Here is a 22,817-nt window from a genome sequence, read left to right as displayed (position 1 = left end):
ATTTACAAAATTTTGTATTAGAAACTAAAAAAGGTGTTTTTTCTTTTTCAAAATTTCGCTTTTTTTCCCCGCTTATATTGCAAAAAATAAAAAACCCAGTGGTGATTACGTACCATCAAACGAAAGCTGAAAATTGGTCTGAGAGTTCATGAGTGGAATCAAGTGAAAGGCTGTCTGCAGCACTAAATCAGTAACACAACAGCTTCATCTCCAGCGGCAACCTGTCCCTTCACAGTAGCACTTGAATGGTAGTACAGCAATAAAATCAATAACCAAATATATTTGATTGAGGTACTAGCCTACCCAGCTGCATGTGTAATGTCAGAGAGGGTCTTCACTGCAGCAGGGAGTTTGTGACTGAGAAGCTAAATGTTAACCTGGGGTGTGCAGTGTTTTGAGTGCAGCTTTTATTAAAAAAAATTCTAAGGATACAATGAGGTGCTGTCACAAAAAAATGTAATCAGGGAGAATTGCCTGTAACAGTGGCGGCCCATAGGGCAGGGGCACCATCCACCTATTCCATGCATCCGGTGCCCTAATCTACATGCAGGTGTAGTGATTAGAGCCAGAGGCTCTAATAGGCTGTACAAAAGGGTGGGCTCAAGGCGCAGAGCACTGCGCCCCAAAGCCACCCAGTTGTGTGACAATAGCCAATTAATATCTCCTATTGTCTTCCTTATTCTCCTCTCGATCAATCAGGAAATGGGTCCGGAGACCCGTCACCCGATTGGCCAGGAGGAGAAGCGATCCTATTGGCCACCGAGGATGACACAAGGGGGAGGAGACACAAGGGAAGACACCATGAAGCACCAGGAGGAGGAGACGTCACCCGGAGGAAGCGCTGCCCACGGCCTAGATGGGGTAAGTGCGTGGCTGGTGACCGACCGACCTGGCGGGGGTGTGCCTTTGACCTGGGGGGAGGTTGAATGGTGGGCAGCAGAATTATTGCCCCCCAACATATACCTCCCAATCTACCAAGAGATGCCACTGGTCTGGAATGTACTAGAAAAACTAGAGTACAAAAAAGAGTTTTAGTGCAAAAATTAAGAAACCACAGTGGATACAGCTATGCAAATTTGTCCAGCAGCAGGATTTCAAGCAGCAAGTTTAGGCCCACAACACAGGTAGGGGTTTTGCTGAAATGATTAAAGTGGAATCCCTGTTTAGACATTAACTGGATAAAAACGGCCCCTCACCCCTCCTAACACCTCCTAACACCTATGCTCGCTAACCTGTGTAAAATAGATGTATATATTTACCTATTTTCAGGCAGCTGTGGTCTGGTCACATGATCCCTTGTCAGCTATCGGTGATTGTTGAGTGTGCCTACTATGGTAAGAGGCCTCATGAACACTGACTTTTCTTGTTTCCTGGTTCAAGGAAATAGTTCTGCCCCAGTAAGGTTGTCTTAAATCCCCTTTATCTGGGAACAATCCAGGGACCCTTTGGAATATATTGGCTGTTCTGGAGAACACTCCAACTGCTTTTATAGAAGGAAAAGAGAGACAGTCTCAGCATTATTGAAACTGAGAGATCACAGCAACTTCTATTGCTGTCTGGCTTGAACTGGACTTTTACTGAATCAGAGCATGTGTCCAAAGGCCCAGAAGAGGGTGCATTGGGTCTGGTAAGAGCCTAATATCATCAAGTCTGTTGTCTGCTGGGAACTTTTGTGCTTTCTTCAAGGGCTCCAACTTTGCCAGCCAACTTTTTTTCCCCATCAATCACTGGCCAGTGTGATAAAACAAGGACTGTCATAGCAAATTAGGAATGCTTTTACACAGTATACTGTTACTAGGTAAATGCAGTTCAATTCTGTTAGGCCGCGTACACACGGGCGGACTGTTCGCCCAACCTTGTCCGCTGAACAGTATTTGGGCGGACAGTCCGCTCGTGTGTGGGCTTTCAGTGGACAGTTTCAGCGGACAGTTGGACGGACAAAGTCTTTCGGAAATTCCGAAAAACTGTCCGCTGAAACTGTGTTTGAGCGAACAGTCCGCCCGTGTGTGGGCCTGTCCGCTGTACTTTCGAAATGAGCGGACTGTTCCCGCTCGGAAAGTCCGCCCATTTCGAGCGCGTGTACAGGTAGGCGGGGCCCGCGAAGGAGACGTCGCGGGCTCCGCCGCCTGGAATGGGCTTAAAGGGGAACCCCAACGCCGAAAAAAATCGGCGTGGGGGTTCCCCCCAAGTCCACACCAGACCCTTGTCCGAGCACGCTACCCGGCCGGCCAGGAAAGGGGGGCGAGCGAGCGCGCCCCCCCTACTGAGCCGTACCAGGCCGCGTGCCCTCAACATGGGGGGTGCCTTGGGGAAGGGGGGGGCCGCGCGGCCCCCCCACCCCAAAGCACCTTGTCCCCATGTTGATGAGGACAAGGGCCTCTTCCCGACAACCCTGGCCGTTGGTTGTCGGGGTCTGCGGGCGGGGGGCTTATCGGAATCCGGGAGCCCCCTTTAAGAAGGGGGCCCCCGGATACCGGCCCCCCACCCTATGTGAATGAGTATGGGGTACAATGTACCCCTACCCATTCACCTGTGAAATAAAGTACAAATAAAAACACAACACAGGGGAAAAAAATATTTTATTGCACAGCCGGGGGTCTTCCGTCTTCGGGGGTCTTCTCGCCGGACTCCTCCGCTATGTGTGTGTAGCTCTTTTGCCAGCGGAGGAGTCCGGCTTTCTTCCTCCCCGCCGCCGGCCTCTTCTCCCGACTTCGGGGGTCTTGTCCCCCTCTTCGGTTCTTCTGCCGGGCCACCGCGCCTGGTCCGGTGGCCCGGTCTTCTGTCGCCGTCTTCCGTTCTTCTGTCGCCGCCTTCGGTTCTTCTGCCGGGCCACCGCGCCTTCTTGTAGCTCTTTTACAGGCGGTGGCCCGGTCTTCTGTCGCCGTCGCCGCCTTCCGTTCTTGTTCTTCTTCTTGTTCTTCTTGTTCTTCTCCAGGCGATGTTGACTCGACGAGCTCTCCGGCCGGAATGCCGGGGACGCGCTGTGCGGTCACTTATATAGTGACAATGGGGCGGGGTCACATGGTATATGTCACATGGGTTGGTCACATGGGTTGATGTCACATGGGGACTATGACATCGTAAGGGGGCGGGGTCACCATGTGACATCAACCCATGTGACATATACCATGTGACCCCGCCCCATTGTCACTATATAAGTCACAGCGCAGGGCGGCTCTGGCATTCCGGCCGGAGGGAGCGACGTGTCAACATCGCCTGGAGAAGAACAAGAAGAACAAGAAGAAGAACACGAACGGAAGGCGGCGACGGCGACAGAAGACCGGGCCACCGCCTGTAAAAGAGCTACAAGAAGGCGCGGTGGCCCGGCAGAAGAACCGAAGGCGGCGACAGAAGAACGGAAGACGGCGACAGAAGACCGGGCCACCGGACCAGGCGCGGTGGCCCGGCAGAAGAACCGAAGAGGGGGACAAGACCCCCGAAGTCGGGAGAAGAGGCCGGCGGCGGGGAGGAAGAAAGCCGGACTCCTCCGCTGGCAAAAGAGCTACACACACATAGCGGAGGAGTCCGGCGAGAAGACCCCCGAAGACGGAAGACCCCCGGCTGTGCAATAAAATATTTTTTCCCCCTGTGTTGTGTTTTTATTTGTACTTTATTTCACAGGTGAATGGGTAGGGGTACATTGTACCCCATACTCATTCACATAGGGTGGGGGGCCGGTATCCGGGGGCCCCCTTCTTAAAGGGGGCTCCCGGATTCCGATAAGCCCCCCGCCCGCAGACCCCGACAACCAACGGCCAGGGTTGTCGGGAAGAGGCCCTTGTCCTCATCAACATGGGGACAAGGTGCTTTGGGGTGGGGGGGCCGCGCGGCCCCCCCCTTCCCCAAGGCACCCCCCCATGTTGAGGGCACGCGGCCTGGTACGGCTCAGGAGGGGGGGGCGCGCTCGCTCGCCCCCCTTTCCTGGCCGGCCGGGTAGCGTGCTCGGACAAGGGTCTGGTGTGGACTTGGGGGGAACCCCCACGCCGATTTTTTTCGGCGTTGGGGTTCCCCTTTAAGCCCATTCCAGGCGGCGGAGCCCGCGACGTCTCCTTCGCGGGCCCCGCCTACCTGTACACGCGCTCGAAATGGGCGGATTTGCCTCCTCCTTACGTGGGCGAGTCCGTTCATTTCAAAAGTTGAGCGAACTGTTTGCCCAACCTTGTTCGTCAAACAGTCCGCTCGTGTGTGGGCAAGTCCGCTCATGCAAATTTTGAGCGGACTGTTTGACAAACTGTTTGCCGAACAAGGTTGGGCGAACAGTCCGCGCGTGTGTACGCGGCCTTAGTCAGAATACTGCAAGGTTTTCAGAGTAACGTTATTGTCTTATAGAGTATTTGTATTACACTTGCTAATCATTTCTCCTTTTAGGCTATGCTTGGAAATACCTTAAAGCGGAGCTCAGCCATTTTCACCCCAGTGATAATCGCAGCTTATGGTATGCAAATTGGCATAAGCTGCATATGCAATTGATTGTATTGATTGTAAATGCAATATGACACACTGTCTCCTCTCGATTCTCTAGGCATCCATCACCAGCGTGGGCATCTGAAGCTCAGTCTGACTTTCTTCCAGGATATGGTGAAACTGGCTATGTTTGACCATTCTTTCAGAAGCGCATTTGTGAGGTCAGGCACTGATGTGGACGAGAAGGCCTGGATCACAGTCTCTGCTCTAATTCATCCCAAAGGTGTTCTATCGGGTTGAAGTCAGTACTCTGTGCAGACCAGTCAAGTTCCTCCACGTCAAACTCGCTCATCCATGTCTTTATGGACCTTGCTTTGTGCACTGGTCCAAATAATTTGGTGGAGGGGGGATTGTTTTTCAGGGGTTGAGCCTGGCCCCTTAGTTCCAGTGAAGGGAACTCTTAAGGTATCAGCATACCGAGACATTTTGGACAATTTCATGCTGCCAACTTTGTGGGAACAATTTGGAGATGGCCCCTTACTGTTCCAACTTGACTGCACACCAGTGCACAAAGCAAAGTCCATAAAGACATGGATGAGCGAGTTTGGGGGGAGGAAACTTGACTGGCTTTCACAGAGTCTCAACCCAACAGAACGCTTGTGGGATGAATTAGAGCAGGGACTGCGAGCCAGGTATTCGTGTCCATATCAGTGCCTAACCTCACAAATGCGCTTCTAGAGGACTGGTCAAACATTCCCATAGACACACTCCTAAACCTTGTGGACCACCTTCCCACAAGAGTTGAAGCTGTTATAGGCCAACTCAATATTAAGCCCTACGGACCAAGACTGGGATATTATTAAAATTTATGTGTGTGTAAATGCAGGTGTCCCAATACTTTTGGCAAATTTATATATATATATATATATATATATATATATATATATATATATATATATACACCATGTTTCCCCGAAAATAAGACCTAGCGTGATTGTCCTCCTTAAAGTTAAAGTCCTTAAAGTTCAGGGTAGGACTTATTTTTGGGCAAACAGGGTAGGGGTTATTTCGGGGGTAGGGCTTATATTGCAGCCATCACCGATAATTACGCTAGGTCTTATTTTCAGGGAAACAGGGTGTATATATATATATATATATATATATATATATATATATATATATATATATATATATATACAGTATCTCACAAAAGTGAGTACACCCCTCACATTTTTGTAATTATTTTATACTTTTTCATATGACAACACTGACGAAATAACACTTTGCTACAATGTAAAGTAGTGAGTGTTCAGCTTGTATAACAAGGTAAATTTGCTGTTCCCTCAAAATAATTCAACACACGGCCATTAATGTCTAAACTGCTGGCAACAAAAGTGAGGAAATGTCCAAATTGGTCCCAATTAGCCATTTTTCCTCCCCGGTGTTATGTAACTCGTTAGTGTTACAAGGTCTCAGGTGTGAATGGTGTGTTAAATTTGGTGTTATCGCTCTCACTCTCTCATACTGGTCACTGGAAGTTCAACATGGCACCTCATGGCAAAGAACTCTCTGGGGATCTGAGAAAAGAATTGTTGCTCTGCATAAAGATGGCCTTGGCAATAAGAAGATTGCCAAGACCCTGAAACTGAGCTGTAGCATGGTGACCAAGACCATACGGTGGTTTAACAGGATAGGTTCCACTCAGAACAGGCCTCAACATGGTCCACCAAGAAAGTTGAGTGCACATGCTCATGCTCAGCATCATATCCAGAGGTTGTCTTTGGGAAATAGACATATGACTGCTGCCATTATTGCTGCAGAGGTTGAAAGGGTAGGGAGTCAGCCTGTCAGTGCTCAGACCATACGCCACACCCTGGCTGTCATCCCAGAAAGAAGCCTCTTCTAAAGATGATGCACAAGAAAGTTCACAAACAGTTTGCTGAAGACAAGCAGAGTAAGGACATGGATTACTGAAGCCACGTCCTGTGGTCTGATGAGACCAAGATAAACATATTTAGTTCAGATGGTGTTAAGCGTGTGTGGCGGCAACCAGGTGAGGAGTACAGTCAAGCGTGGTGGTGGGAGTGTCATGGTCTGGGGCTGCATGAGTGCTGCTGGAGCTGGGGAGCTAAAGTTCATTGAAGAAATCATGAATGCCAACATGTACTGTGACATACTGAAGCAGAGCATGATCCCAAACACACCTCCAAGACAACCACTGTCTGCTAAAGAAGCTGAGGGTAAGTATGTATTCAGACCTAAACCCTATTGAGCATCTGTGGGGCATCCTCAACTGGAAGGTGGAGGAGCGCAAGGTCTCTAACATCCACCAGCTCTGTGATGTCATCACACAGCAGTGGAAGATGACTCCAGTGGCAACCTGTGAACCTCTAATGAACTCCATGCCCAAGGGAGTTAAGGCTGTGCTGCAAAATAATGGCGGCCACACAAAATATTGACACTTTGGGCCCAATTTCACTTAGGGGTGTACTCACTTTTGTTGCCAGTGGTTTAGAAATGAATGGCTGTGTGTTGAGTTATTTTGAGGGGACAGCAAATTTACAGTTTTTATACAAGCTGTACACTCACTACTTTACATTGTAGCAAAGTGTCATTTCTTCAGTGCTGTCACATGAAAAGATATAATAAAATATTTACAAAAATGTGAGGGGTATACTTACTTTTGTGAGATACTGTATATATATATATATATATATATATATATATATATATATATATATATATATATATATATATATATATATATATGGAAGCTTCATTGATGTAATATTGCAGCAACAGAGTGCATCTGCTTAGTGACTCTGTGATATTATCGCCTACTTATCACCATCATTACCAATTCAATACTTAGGCAAGGCAGAATTACCTTAATTGGTTTAAATGAGAAATACATTATACTGTACATGTATAAAATTACTCTTTCTAGCATAGAATATTTCTGAACATTTAAAAAGGACATGTTGTCACTGTAAGATGTGTTTTGTGATTGCAGATGGAGAGTGTTATTTGTCTGTTAATCCTCATTATGCAGGAATGTATATATGTACACATTATCTTGTATTTTGGGTAATCTATTCCACTAGGAATAGACTATTTGGTAGAAATGAAGTCTATACATTTGTAGATATTCAATTTCTAAATGAATTAAAAGGTATTTCCCATTTAATATCTAATTTACTTTTATAAGTACATAAATTATAAAAAAAAAAAAAAAAAATCTGATTTACTTTTCCTGGAGAAAGTCTAAACAGATGCTGGGCTTTACTTTTATTTCTTTCCCGCTGATGCCTCTGTTTCCTCCTTCTTGATTCTGAATGGAGTCATAAGCAGTTATTTGTGATATAAATTTACCATGACTGCATACTGAAATATGGTGAGATTGAAAGATAGCATATGTAGCACCATTGCAGAATGCAATTATCAAGGAGCTTCTCCAGCACTAATTTGTCTTTTTTTAATCATGCTGCTTCAATACCAGTATTCATTTTAAAAAGGGAGGTCTCGCCAGGACTCTGTTCTCCACAGGCTAACAGTGCAGTTCATAACTTATGCATGGTTATACAATTAATTCTGAGTTCTGTAGAAGAATCGCCACTCTAATCCTGTCATTTAAATATTAAATTGGAATACATTACCAAAGATAAAAGGAGAACTGTGGGCATCAGCTGTGTGTGTGTTTTTGTGTGCATATGTATGTATGCACCAATAGATTTATATATGTTGCACATACTATACATAGTATAGAATCAAACCACCACTTGCAGTACTCCCTGTTCTTATTTTCACTGAAGATAGTTCTTATTGACATTGGCTGTATGTTTGGGGTCAGAATAAATTTGGGGCCAATCACACACCTCCTTGATGGTATGGCATGATGGATAAGTATCTGTCTGCATTTCCCAGCATTGGGGACACCCCTGATCCTGATCAAATCTCTCCACCTCTGTGTAAACGTTCCTGTTCTGGCATCCTGGTTTTAGCTATGATGCATCCCTGTCTGTCTGTACACATGTGGCCACTCTAGGTGGAGACCAAACTGTCAGAAACCATGAAATTAGACCAAGCCAGAGGTACAGTTAAATCACACTTGTTTAATAATAAAAGTAAAAAGAACAAACATAGTCAAAACATAGCCAGTAACAGGAACGGATAGTCAGCCAAGCCAGAAACCAGGGTTCAAAGTAGTGGAACAGCAAGCAGGATCTGGTGCCAGAAGAGATGTCAGAAAAGCCAGTCTTTAAACAGGAATGCAGGAGATAGTTTCTTGTGATGTGACCAAGGCGAAGGCAGAGCTCCTCTGGACTGTACGGCTTAAGTAGGCAGGACTGACGAGCAGGATCATCAACAGCTGAGTAACTGTGGAGAGAGATAGGTGCTGTCAATTAGTCGACAGCTGAGCGGCCAGCTCAGAGAAGGAAGGGCTGAGCCCAGCCCTGACACAAACAAGTTAGTCAAGCCTGCAGTCTCATGCTTGTGATATTTTGTTTGTTACACAAGCTCCATATTCCCTGTTGGTCTGCCCTGCTCTGCTAGATTGAATTGAGTTGTTGATGACCTTGGATCAGATATCGACTACACTCTGAACTCTGCCTGCCTTTTTACTATGGTTTTGACCCTGACTATTCTGAATGTTGCCTGCCTTGTATCTGGACTGTCATTGAACCACTGTCTGCCAACCGCAAATACCTGTCTGCTTTGCTCAGCTCACTCCTACCCCGGCTTGGTAGCCGGGCACTATAGCATTGAATATCCTGGGGGCAACCAAGTACCAGTAAGCCTGCATGTCTTATGGGAAAGGGGGCTTCTATAGCTGAAGCTAGCTATAATGTCTGACCACCTGCATTAGAGGTAAGCGTGACATGTTTACTGTTGCCTGCAGACGCTTATTATTGTAAAGCTCTCCAGCCCTTCAGCGAACAAACTGCCTCCTGCTACAGTCAAATATTTCAATATTTTACTCATCAATCCAGGGCAAATGCTGCCATGTTCTTATGTTTTAATGCATAGTTGAATCCCTTAACCTTGTTTCCATGTCAGAGGTATGCCTTTTTGGCCACAATTCTTCATTAAACTTTGCAGTAGATGGGTGTACCTGGGTCCCACTGGTTTTCATCTGTTCTGTGCGGATGGCACTGCTGGACATCTTCCAAAGTCAAAGGGAGGTAAGCATGATGTGTCTTTCATCGCCTGCATTAAGTTTCCTGGGCCAACCCCTTGCATTTCTTTGAGCTTGAACAGCACACCTTGAAATCCCAGAGACAATGGTCACCAGGGTGAACAAACAAATTGAATCTGCCTAGCAGGAAAATAGTTGGCAATAAAGACCTCCAAAAAATCATGTCCAAGGGGCAAGGGGATGTCAATACTTAATTGTTCAAAGCCAGAAAAAGAAGATAATCTTTCAGGGAGTTTACTGACTCTGGTGAAGCAGCTCACTTGAAGCAAGGCTGGCTTGTGATAGGTATAGATAATGGGGTTGATTTACTAAAGGTAAATAGATTGCTCACTTTGCAGGGGAAGTTTTACTTTGCAAGGGACTTCTTCCAAGTGAATGAGGTGAAGCTCTGCTAACATCCATCCTCCAATCATGTGCAGGCAAAAATGCTGTTTTTTTCCTTTGACATGATTGAATATGCTTTCCAAAGTGGAATTTTACCACATTCACTAAATTCTGGGGGGAAATTGCCTAGCAAAGTGCACATTTTATCTATCTTTAGTAAATCAACCCCAATGTGCTTAAAGCATAAACAGGAGCCAAACCAAATGGTAAAATAGTCTAAGTGACTTTAATGAGTATCTGAATGACAACTTGAGGTAACCAGCATGAGATAGGAAGACAGTACAGGAGCACAAATAGGAGACGGGTGTCACCCTATAGAAGGAAGTGTCTAAACAAGCACCTTCATTGCAGGATTGTTATTATAATAATATGTTCATAAAATGCTAGTAATAAACACAAACATATTTCCCAAACTTTTCAGCTTTAAAATAATGTTTAACCAGTCCCTGTCCAGCCTATTGTAGATTGGACATTTGAATGTTAAATGATGTCTTTTCATTCTTGCCACGCATGCGCGCCCCGGGGTGGGCTGTGAAGTTGGCTCTTTACCATGTGATTAGCTGTGTCCAATCACAGCTGATCACATGTAAACAAATGACATCTATCTGTATTTCCTTTCCTCAGCACTGTCACTGTCTGGGGAAAGGAAAGCCAATAACCGGATTTCCTGTGACGGGGACATTTACACTGATAATCAGGGCACAAAACATCAGTGATCTGATTATCAGTGCAGCCTCATGAGTCCCAATCAGTGTCCATCAGTGTAGCATATTGGTGTTCGTCAGTGCAGCATATCAGTGCACATCAGTGCAGCATATCAGTGCCCATCAAAGTTCCGCATTTGTTACAGCTCCTTGCCTCAGATTTTTGTTTGCTCCTGCTTGTACAGTGTTTGTCATGCTGCCATCTTCTCTTGATTTTGCTCTTGCTCATCAGTGCAGCTTCATCAGTGCAGCATCATCAGTACTCATCAGTGCAACCTCTCCAGTGCCCATCAGTGCAGCCCCACCAGTGCCCCTCAATGTAGCCTATCAGTGCACATTAGTGTAGCCTCATTAGCTCACATCAGCGAAGAAGAAAAATTACTTATTGGCAAAATTTTATAACAGAAACTAACAAAAAGTTTTTTTTTTTTAAATGTTCTATTTTTTTTCATTTGTTTAACAAAAATAAAAAAACTCAGTGGTAATTTAATACTGCTAAAAGAAAACTCTATCTGTCTCAAAAAAATGATAAGAATTTCATATGGGTACAGTGTTGCATGACTGGGCAATTGCCATTTAAAGTGCGACAGCACTGAAAGCTGAAAATTGGCCTGGAAAAAAATCTCTAATCATAGCTATTTTTGAAAATCTTCCCTCCCCCTCCTCCTACCTATCCTGCCCAACCTGTATGAAAAAGATCTGTGTACTTCTTTTTTTCATTCCCCTCTGGTCCAGTCACATGACCCTGCAGCTCTGTGTAAGGGAACGCTCGACAGCAGTTGTGAATTCCAGGAACCTTGGCATCACCCATAGGTTCCATGGCCCAGCCATTGTCAGCACTTCCTCCTCTCTCCTCCCTGCAGCAGCTGCAGGATCGTGTGAATTTAAAATAGGTAAAAATACTCAGATTTTTATTAATATAGTTAGTTAATTTTCTTCTACTTTATATTTTTTAACCAGCCAAGTTTCATTTGAATGTTAGATTGTACAATGGTTAAGGCAAAATCTTCAACTGTCATCAAGACGTGCAAAATATTAAATCACCAAAAGTACAAGACTTAGCACAGACTTACTACATATAAATCACATTTTACGCTCAAAAGCCGTGGCTAAAAGCCAGTGATTTTATGCTTATGTTTACAACAGTGTTCATTGCTCACTTAACTGTCATTGAATTATATTACTGCACTTCATTACACACAAGATAAACCACAACAGCAAAGCAAACAGTTTGTGTTTTCTAATTTACAGCCAGTTTTTATGCTTGAATTCTGTGTAGAGCATGACAAGAACTGTTGTGAAGGCAGCCAGTGCAACTCTAGGTATATGAATTGGAAATCAGTGCTGTATCGGCCTTTAACAAGTGGGCTGAGAATTGAGCATTGCAAGTCTTGCAGATTTTCAGGGAAGTTGTTGATGACACTGTAAAGGGCAGCTCAGTGGGAGACTGCCAGATTCCTTTTCACATCAGACCTACAAAAAACAAGAGGGCCGGGGACGCGTTGTTCAAGAGGACTGATAAAAGCAACTTCTCACCATTTATCAAACTTAAACCCTATTGAGTCCAAATGCTGCGGCAAGCTTGCCATGCATTTTCCATGACAACCAGCGGTGAAGGTTAACTACTTTGCCCTCATCGAAATTTTGGTGGCGTAATTTACACATGATCTCTAATAAGAGTCTTGGGACTTTTCTGTTTTCTGGAATGCGATGTGCCACTTGAGAAGGAATTGGCAGCAAAGCACTGCTGGAGTTTCTTTATTATACAAGATAATTCAATTATCCACAAACTTGCTAAATAAAATGTAACGCTTAGACAACAGATGAAATATGTACTGTGTTAGGATGGTAATGGAAAAATGTAGCTTAGTTACCTTTGTCAGGTAATATTTATAGCCTAGCTATATTCTTTCTTATAATTGATATATTAGTGTACTACTAGTTATTTTTACCAGATATATATATCAAGGGCCCATACACCTAATGCATTGACCTGGAGGTCACAGCCAACTACAACATGTTTGAGGATCAAAGAATGATCTCACATGAGGTTATAATACAACACAATTCAATCACCTTTTAGCTGGGCTATATAAGATTTCTTAGCTGGATACATATAAGCAAATATTTAACTAAAGATCATACAACTTCATCCCAAGTTTTAAGATCACTGTAGTGCCCATACTGTCTGCATGCAAAATAAATATTTGAAGCAGCAATAACATTTAATAAATTACATAGGATAACATAAGTGTATTACAATCTAAGCACGTGTTTAGACAAATTGCTTTTAAAGATAGTAACAATGAGGCACTACCTCTGCAATTAAGCCCAATGTGGGTCAAACATGTCAGAAGGGCATGACCAATGGGCTGAGATCTGAGCTGACGCCAGTTTTTCATTCATCTTACATTGGAGCTGAATAAAGTCTGTGGCGATATCTGCATGGTATAGTTAAGAAATGTTGTTAGATAAAAAAAAGTGTATTACAGTGTAAGCACTTGCTTAGACAAATTGCTATAAAAGATGGGATGATGCAGCATTAGTTGACATGAAGAGTTAAAACAGAACATAAAGCAGTAAAAAAATACAAAAATTTAAGAATAGCTCATTAAGTTATAAAAAAAACTGCTTTTGCTGCAACATTTACCTTCTATCTAGAGATTTCCCCAGCAGTATTTTTTTCTGTCACTAGATGTCCTCAGTCTGGTGGCCACAATCATTCAAATTACTTACTCTTAGTCCAGGTTGACCTGGACTTACCCTCAGCTTGTGATTGGTCAGTGAGAGGAGAAGAAGCACAGTAATGAGGGTGCAACGGGTACCACCCCTCACCTGTTAGTGTGAATGAGCCCTTAAAGATTCACTTTGAACAGCAGAAATTACCCTTTCAGTGTGGCTTCCCAGCATTGCAAGGGCTAAATGTTCATTATTCTAGGGGTAGAAAAATAAGCTGTAATGCTTCTCTTATTTTTTGCCCCGAGAAACCTTCCACCACACGTCCAGCCCCAAAGCTGCTTCTTTTCAGGACTCTGGCTGTCACAATCTGATGTCATCACATACAATGCAGGACCACAAAGACAGTGCCGGCTGCCAGGGGTGTGAGGAATAATTATTAATAAAATTATTCCTTTACCCCTAGACAAAAACAAGCATGCAACCCTTGCAGTGTGGGGGGAGGACCACTACAAGGGTATTTTTTTTTTTTATATTGGAGTTTAGCTTGAAATAACTGTATTTTGTTTGGGATGTGTGCCATGTTCTTTTGTTTTATTCATTTTAACGATAATTATAATTGTAATTTACCAATAAACATTTGATATTCAAAATGCATCAATCATAATTAGAATAATTTGTAACATAATCATCTTTTAAATAATTTGAAAGGAACTGTCTGGCAACAATGGGCCCCATCCGTTAAAATATGCTATGAACTCTCTGTTACACCAGCCATTCAGCTTCTCAATTTAATGCTGTCAGCAAAATAAAAGAAGAATAGTAAAAGCTAATTGGTTGGAATGGGTTATATATCCACATTGCTGACAGAAGCATTGCTCTACTAAAAGGAACATGAACTACATTACAAGGTAAAGATAGAGGAAGAATTCCACAAATAATGGTTCTTTTATTCTAACCTCATTGCTTAAAGTGTTTGTAAACCTCAGACGTGAAATATGAACAAAGCATATCCCTCTATAGTGTGTACTTGTCAATCCAGAGAATGCATGTGCTTTTGGGCTGTTTGTCATTGTGTTACAATAAAAACGGACTTTCAAACTCTACCAAATAATGGACCAAGCACCAGACAAAGTTGTTTGGACTGGTAAATGCCCTCATTGGGGGAATTCAGCCTTTCTGGATGCAGCTCTAAGCAAACAAGTTTGGAATTAATCAGGGTGAAATTTTCAGACTTGCCTGGCAGACTCAGTTTGGACATTTATCCTGCTATTAAACACCTATCATCTCAAATATTTAAAGGGTATTTAACCACTTTAATGTTAACCCCCATCCTGCCAAGGCCACTGTTGCACTTTGAATGACAATTGCGTGGTCATGCAGCATGACCCATATGAAATTGTTGTATTTTTTTTTCACACAAATAGATTTTGATGGTATTTAATTACCAGTGGATTTTTTTGTTTAAAAAAAATGTTTTTCTTAGTTCCTGTTATGACATTTTGCAACAGGCAATTTTTCTCCTTCACTGATGTGCACTGATGAGACTGCAATGATGGTCACTAAAAGGCAGCACTGATGGGCACTGAGGAGGTGGCACTGATGGGCACTGATAGGCAGCACGTGGCACATGAGAGGCGCCCTCCCATTACTGGACAACCGCTCTGTAGCTGTCATTTGGGTGTAGCGCTGTCAGCAGTGGCTAAACTCAAAAACAAAAAAAATATTTATTGCAGTTTGCCAGTACTTACATGAGTCTACTGCATTTATTTCAGTTTTTTCTGTTTTCCTTTATTTTCAACTGGTCTTCTTGCAAATAACACATGCACTCCTCCACTAAATCCATGGAAGTGTTAAGGAATCTAATGTAAATAATGATAATCAGAAAATGTCTATTTGCTTATGTGTATACATGTTCCTTATTTATTATGTAGTATACAGATTGACTCTCTGTCTGGAGTTTAAAATGGCGTCTACACCCTACATCCCACGTGTTAGAAGAATGCATTTGAGATAACAGAAACAGCTTCAACTGAACTTCAAGCATAAAGTTTCTCCATTTCTCTCGTATTTTAACCAATAAGATGTACCAATTAGACTGACATAACAATGATGTATCTTTCTGTATAAAATATTAACCCTGCCCATGAATAAAGCAGAACTTAGAAGTAGCCTGAGCTGAACGTGTCTCAGAGAGTGTTTACTTCTAATGTGCATGCACATTTATACTTTTTTAATTAGAAATAGCAGCAGATAACCTCGAACTAGTTTGTAGTTCGTATCCATTTCAGAAGGAGCCATGGTTGTCATGTAGACTGGACTTCAAACATTTCTGTTTGTTCATCTCTATTACAGGGGTGATGGGGAGATTAGTAGTTAAAATAAGGAAGATGTGATTATTTTTGCTTCTAGTTTAGTTCAAAGGATGTGACAAGGACACTGCATATCTGGCAAGATAAACAGGTATTCTGTATTAGCCTGAAAAAAAATACAAATTCAGCCACCACATCTAAGGACTGGTAAGTTGCAATATAATAGAATATTTAACTTACCTGTAAAACCCATTTCTTGGAACACAGTACAGAACACAGGATCCGACCATAGGTTTTATGCAGCTACCTTCCAGTGATTGAATATTGACAAACAATCTGTAAGGACAGCCCCATTTTAACAGCCACCATTTCCCCCACTCCCAAGAAGTCTTTGTGTTATAGCAAGCAATAAGGAGTGAATCATAAGCAATAGAGAGGAAGGGGCCAGTGTGATGTACTGTACTCAGGATCGGAGTCTAGACCATAGGATGTCCAAATGCCGTCCAACTGAGGGATGGGCAGTACAGCAAAAAATGCCCACTTAACAGGACAAGGAGGGCTCAATAAATTCAGAGAGCAGCTTGAAGTACATTACGACCAGAACTGGCATCGGTTGAGGCATGGTAAAACTTAAAGGGCTGGTAAAACTAAAGGTAAAACTTTTTTCTGGTGCCTCTATGGCAGTATACATATGATAATAGCCCACCTACCTCCACCCACAGGACCAGTGCATAGCTATAAAAAGTTAACACCCACACAACAGCCCTTTTTGTCCTCATGGAACTCACAGGCAATGTGAAGAGAACAACCCTTATCTGCCGCTTTTGGTGTTTTTTCGCTTAGGTTAAGCGTCTCCTGTAGCGCAATCCCTGAGCTTGGGGCGCTAAATGATCTGATAAGGCAGAGAACCCCTTCTGTGGATCTTTTGGGGTAAAAATTGGGTTCTAACTAGACCCAAATACAGCAGTGCAGCCAGGGCTTTGTTACTCAGAACAGCTGTCCATGTCTGGAGCCTGCCTCCCAGAAGTGAGTGGATCCATTGAACTGTGACATTGCATTTCCAAAATAAGCACATTTTCAAATTTTTGGGAATGTATCTGTGAATGGCATAAGTGGTGTGTTACATCTCCTCTCGGATGGGCTGCAACTACACCGTGTTACAGTATGCAGTCTAGTAGAAATCGTGGAAGAGAAAGCTAAGTCAAGGGAATGATGAATTATGCTGAACAGGTGAAGTGGATAGAGCTCACATGGGGGCCATCTTTGATTTGGGCAAGTACTCCTCCAGTGGCCATCTTGGAGTTGGGCAAGACTACCTGTAAGCCATCTTGGAAGTAGCAAAGAATTGCTGTGAATCCTGGGTGAAGCTGCATTTACAAAGTAAATAATGTGTCAAGATTGCCTTAACCACTTCAGCCCCGGAAGATTAGGCTGCTCAATGACCAGAGCACTTTTGGTACTGCGCTGTTTGCGCGGTCATGCAATGTTGTACCCAAACAAAATGTGTGTTTTTTTCCCCCACAAATAGAGCTTTCTTTTGCTGGTATTTTACTGCCTCTGCGATTTTTATTTTTTGCAATATAAACGGAAAAAAACATAAAAAGTTTGAAAAAAATGTATATTTTCTACTTTTTGTTAGAGGAAAAATCCGAAAACTCAATTTTAGTCATACATTTAGGCCAGGGGTGTCCAAACTTTTTTCAAAGAGGGCCAGATTTGATGAAGTGAACATGCTCGAGGGCCGACCATTGAACTATTAAAATTCTGTCTGCGTGTTCGTTCAAGCATTAATACACTGCCCAGCAAGAATTCTCTTGCCTCTGCTCTTTAGGGGTACCGTTAATTCATTCCCATTGGAAAACGTGGGGTTCTTTTGGTGCAGTTCAATAAAAAATAAAATGAAAAAAAAAGGTTGGGGATTTCTTTCCCTGCATTTTTGTGAGTAGGGAAGTCTATTGAAATGAATGGGCTTCCCTACATGCAGCACGCATCCACACAGATGTGAACCAAGGGCTTGTTCACAAGTCAGGTTGGAGGGGCAGTAAAACTACATGGTTAAGCTGTTTTTACCACCCCCAACTTCTCCCCCTTTAGCTGCAGAGGGAACAACTGGGGGTGTACACATGATATGGCTGCAGCTGGAGGTATACCCATGGTGAATGGGCCTGCACTGCAACTACCCCGCAACTGTGTGCATTGCACAGTTGCGGTATAGTGATGCTGCATTTACGGGCTTAAAACAGGTCGTGAGGAGGCAACATAATGCCTCTTTACCACCTTTCAAATTCCTCTGAAAAGCGATCTGTGTATGGATTGCTTTGCAGAGGAGCAGCAGTCCTGGCTGCTATCACACACAAGCCCTACAAAAGCAGTTCTGATGGTACAGGAATGGGGGGGGGGGGGGTCTGGATTAAAAGTAACATACATACAGACAGACATACACAGACTGACACACACAGACTGACACACACAGACACACACACACAGACACACACAGACAGACAGATACAGACAGACAGACACATACAGACAGACAAACACACAGACAGACACATACAGACACACACACACACACAGACAGACACACACAGACAGACACACATACATACAAACATGAATAAAGCACTTTTAAAATGAATGTAACTTCTAGCATAGTACAATACCTTTCCAGCTTCCTCATTCAGCCGGGTACTGCACTGTAGGGGGAAGAAGAGAGCACAGCATACTTCCCTGCATTTTACTTTCACTTTTGGGGCTGAGGAGCTTCTCACAGTGCCGATGTACAGCTCGGCAGGGGATTGCTCATCTGACAGCCCTGATAACCAGGCAGGCCGTTCCAAACTGGACCGCAAGGCACGATTGGACGCGACTTTGGACATGCCTTATTTAGACCAAAATGTATTCAGCCACATGTCTTTGGTAAAAAAAAATGTCAATAAGCCTATATTTATTGGTTTGCGCAACAGTTGTAGCCTTTACAAACTATGGTACATTTTCTGGAATTTACGCAGCTTTTAGATTATGACTGCCTATCTTATTTCTTGAGGTGCTAAAATGACAGGGCAGTACAACCCGCCCCCCCCCCCCCCCCCGCCGCCAAATGATCCAATTTTGGAAAGTAGACACCCCAAGGAAATTGCTGAGAGGCATGTTGAGCCCATTGAATATTTTATTTTTTTGGCACAAGTGATTGGAAAATTACTAAAAAATAAAATAAAAACTACACAAAGTTGTCACTAAATTATATATTGCTCACATATGCCATGGTTATATGTGGAATTACACCCCAAAATACATTCTGTTGCTTCTCCTGAATATGAGGATACCACATGTGTGTGACTTTTCAGGAGCCTAGCCATGTACAGGACCCTGAAAACCAAGCACCGCCTTCAGGATTTTTAAGGGCGTAAATTTTTGATTTCACTCCTCACTACCTATCACAGTTTCGAAGGCCATAAAATTCCCAGGTAGCACATAACCCCCCAAATGACCACATTTTGGAAAGTAGACACTCGAAACTATGTGCTGAGAGGCATGTTGAGTCCATAAAATTTTTGATATTTTGCCACAAGTTGCGGGAAAATTACAAACTTCTTTTTTGCACAAAGTTGTCACTAAATGATATATTGCTCAAACATGCCATGGGCACTACATCAACTTTCCTTAGAAATTCTCAAAGGTCATAAAGAGGGTAGAACAATGTCCTAATTAAGGTGGAAGGAGGAAACCACCTTAGGGGGAAGGAAGGCCTTACGCCTCAGGACAATCCTGTGTAACACAAGGAAGGGCTGTTTACATGATTAAACCGCTAACACGCAATCCTCCAAAACAATAATTATGGTAACTTTGCAAGTGAGGTCAGATAAGAGTACCAGGTTGAGAACCAATCGTGTCACTGGAGAGTGTATGGAGGAGCAATGTGAGTTAAATCCAGCACAAAGAGGTGAGAGGCAAGGCATCTTTAAAAGATGATAGCTAGGGCCAAGATTTGCCCGTGATAGTGCTCAAGCCAAATACTGATCCAGACCTGACTGAAGAAACAACAGGAAGTAAGCCTTCTGGGTGAAATGGTAGATTTTATGAAAACTTGATTTCCTATCCTTCAGGCATGTAGGAATGACCTGGGCTTCAACAGCCAAGCTATTAAAAGCAGCAACCAAGGAGCAGGATGAAGGACCAGCCCTAAGGACAGATTATCTGGACAGTCTAGGAGGACCCACAGAGAATCTGCCAAAAGTCTGAGTATATCTGAGCACCATGTTCTCCTGGGCCACTTTGGCGCATTGAGAATCATCAGAATGCCCTATTCCGCCATTCTGCAGTACAGATGAGGATGAAGCTTTGGAGAGGGAAAGGTGTGGATCAGGCTGACCAGATCTGACTCACGAGATAGAACATCCACTTCTGAGACCCAAGGGTCCCTGAACCTGACAACAAACTTGTCCAGTTTGTTATTGAACCTGGGCACCAAAAGAGACATGCCCAGTGTCCCCCACCTGTGATGGAGAGCTTGAAACACCTCTTGGTGGAGGGACCATTTTCCTGGATTCAGACATGGCTGATTGCGGACGTCTACCTGCCAATAGTATACAACTGGGATGTACACAGTGGTTGGGGCCAGAACATGGAGATCTGCCCCAAGCAGAATGAGATACGCTTTTGGTGCCTTCCTGGAGGTTGATGTAAGCAACTGCTGTGGACTAATGAGAGATACAGCATTGAAGGGACAACGTTTTCCTGAACTCTAGGATGCTCATTGGATGCTGAGCTGCCTTTTCCTGTTACCAGAAGGTATCCAAGAATCCTCCTAAACCCAACAGGCTTGCATTCCTCATGAGTATCTTCTCAGCCATTGAAAGAAAATATTTGCTTGACTCCAGCACCAGATTGGAAAACCACCAAGCCAGGGAGAGTCTGGCAATGTTGGTCATGGGCACAATGTGATTTGAGGATTGAGTCTCCTTGTCCCATGCAGCCAGAATATTGAGTTGTAATGGCCTGGTGTGAAACTTCACTGTTGAAAATTGAGGATGCATGAGAATCACTGTGGAAGCTGCACTGTTCACTGGACATTGGCTGACAGAACCTGGATTGGCTGTTCTTTTAGGAGGAGCTTGTGCAGGCTTCCCACTATGTGAATACTTTGAGAGCTAAGCAGAACTAGGACAAGTTTTAACACCACAAAGAAGGGAAGACCCAAAGTCCTGTAGACAGGCCAAAGGGATGGGCAAAAAACTATTAACGTTGTGTGCCCACAGCAGAATGTAGGTAGCATTGATGGAGTGGGAAAATGAATACGTAAGTAGTAATCCTTGATGTTCACAGAGGCCACAAGATCCACCCGACAAAGAAAGGCAATGACTGATATGGCAGATTTCATGCATCATTTTATTTATTTTTTAATAGGTTTTATTGAAGTTTTAACAAATAATAAAAATAAGAGAGCAAACAAACAAACAAATCACTGCTAGTACTCACAATAGTGAAGTATATGGATCCACGTTAGAGTGACATAATTAGAACATTAATGGATCAATCTCTATACCAGGTGCATATAACTGCAAGGTGAGTTTACATGGGACTATCAAAGAAGGAAGCATGGATGGAAGGACCCTCAAGGCTATGTTCTGGGAACAGTATAGAGAACAAGGACTCAAGGCATCAGCCGTGACACTGACTCTAGTCTTGTAAGTGCAAATAAAATGCAGAAGTAACATTGATGACGAAGAGAGAAAAAAGAGGTTTGGAACAGCAAGCAAACGGAGAAGCCTGTAAACCAGGCATAGATAATCTTATTTGACAAAACTTACTTACAAAAGCACAAAGTAGGAGCCAAAAGACAGAAACTTCCAAGAGCAACCCTGAGAGGGATGTAGAAAGAGTGCTGTGTTAAATAGATTGGCATTTTACAAAGTATTATTTCTTGCAGTGGCGTACTATGCATAACATTTGAACACAAAGAAACCTGTTGAGAAACTTTAGATTCAAAATGGGGCGAATGCCTTCTGAGCAAGTTTGAATAAAACCCCTGGAATATTTCCTTGTTTGGGACGGGGTCAATGAGAGAGGAGCTGAATTGACAGGGGACAGGAACTAGTGCTCCCACTCCAAGCTGCGACAAACTGTTTTAACGTGTTGCTGCCAATGCTATGTAATTAACCCACAGGGAGACTAGAGAAGGAGCACCCTGGGCTCCAGGTAGGGTAAAAAGGCTCTGACTTACCACATCAGACTTGCAGTCCTTCCAGCAAAGAAAGAGGATGTTAGGGACAAGTTTCATTCAGGTCTTCACCGGTGGGCATACTGTATACCCTAAGTGGTCAGCAGAGACAGGGCTCCACCTGCAGGTGGACTGGGCCCCTGGACATGTATGCTGCAGAATGTGCTTACTGTAGGTGAGCAGATAATGAAGAATCCATTTCCCAAAGCAACATCACAACTCTGCCCTATATCTTTTTCTTGGTGAGGTCCAGGTACGGTCCCTCAGGGCTTATCCAAGAAGTCAACTGATCCTGAAAGCTCCAATTAGGTGATCTACAGTGTCACAGCTAGAAGCTTGCTAAAAAAACTCATTGGAAAAATAAAAACAAACCCAAGGACTGAGGCTTGCTGATGTTGTGAGAGGCTATATTAGGTATAGTATAAGTATAAGTTCACCTTTTGGAACATGTTATATGTTCCACCCATATTTAGGGTGGAAAATGTAACATGTTCCAGCTTCTATCACCTCTCCCCCAATCCCCCCCCCCCCCCCCAGATGTATATTCCCTGCTCCCGCTGTCACAAATCAAAAATAGCTTGGTCGTGCAGGACTCTGCAGGCAGCTTGTAGGTCTGAATGAACTGCAAGGGCGTTGAGAAGTTGCAGCTGTGATTTAGGTTGGATTCTGAAACTTTTGAACAAGTTGGGGTTACTATACATCACCAAGAATAGCTGCTTACTCAGATTACTTTAGATGTAACACATCTAATATTTCATGTACTGTATCTACTATTTCATTGACTTGTCATAACATAAGTACTAATTGTGATATACAATATACAGTACCTATGAATGGAAGCCTATGTTGATCTTCACATATATGAATACATCATTACGGCTACTATGTTAGGTATAATTCTCATTTTAATGCTAGCTTGC

Source organism: Lithobates pipiens, unplaced genomic scaffold (genome assembly GCF_037356315.1).
Source record: "Lithobates pipiens isolate NorthernLeopardFrog02 unplaced genomic scaffold, aLitPip1_a1.2 Scaffold_25, whole genome shotgun sequence".
NCBI classification, from domain to species: Eukaryota; Metazoa; Chordata; class Amphibia; order Anura; family Ranidae; genus Lithobates; species Lithobates pipiens.
Note: the sequence above shows the minus strand (reverse complement) of the source record.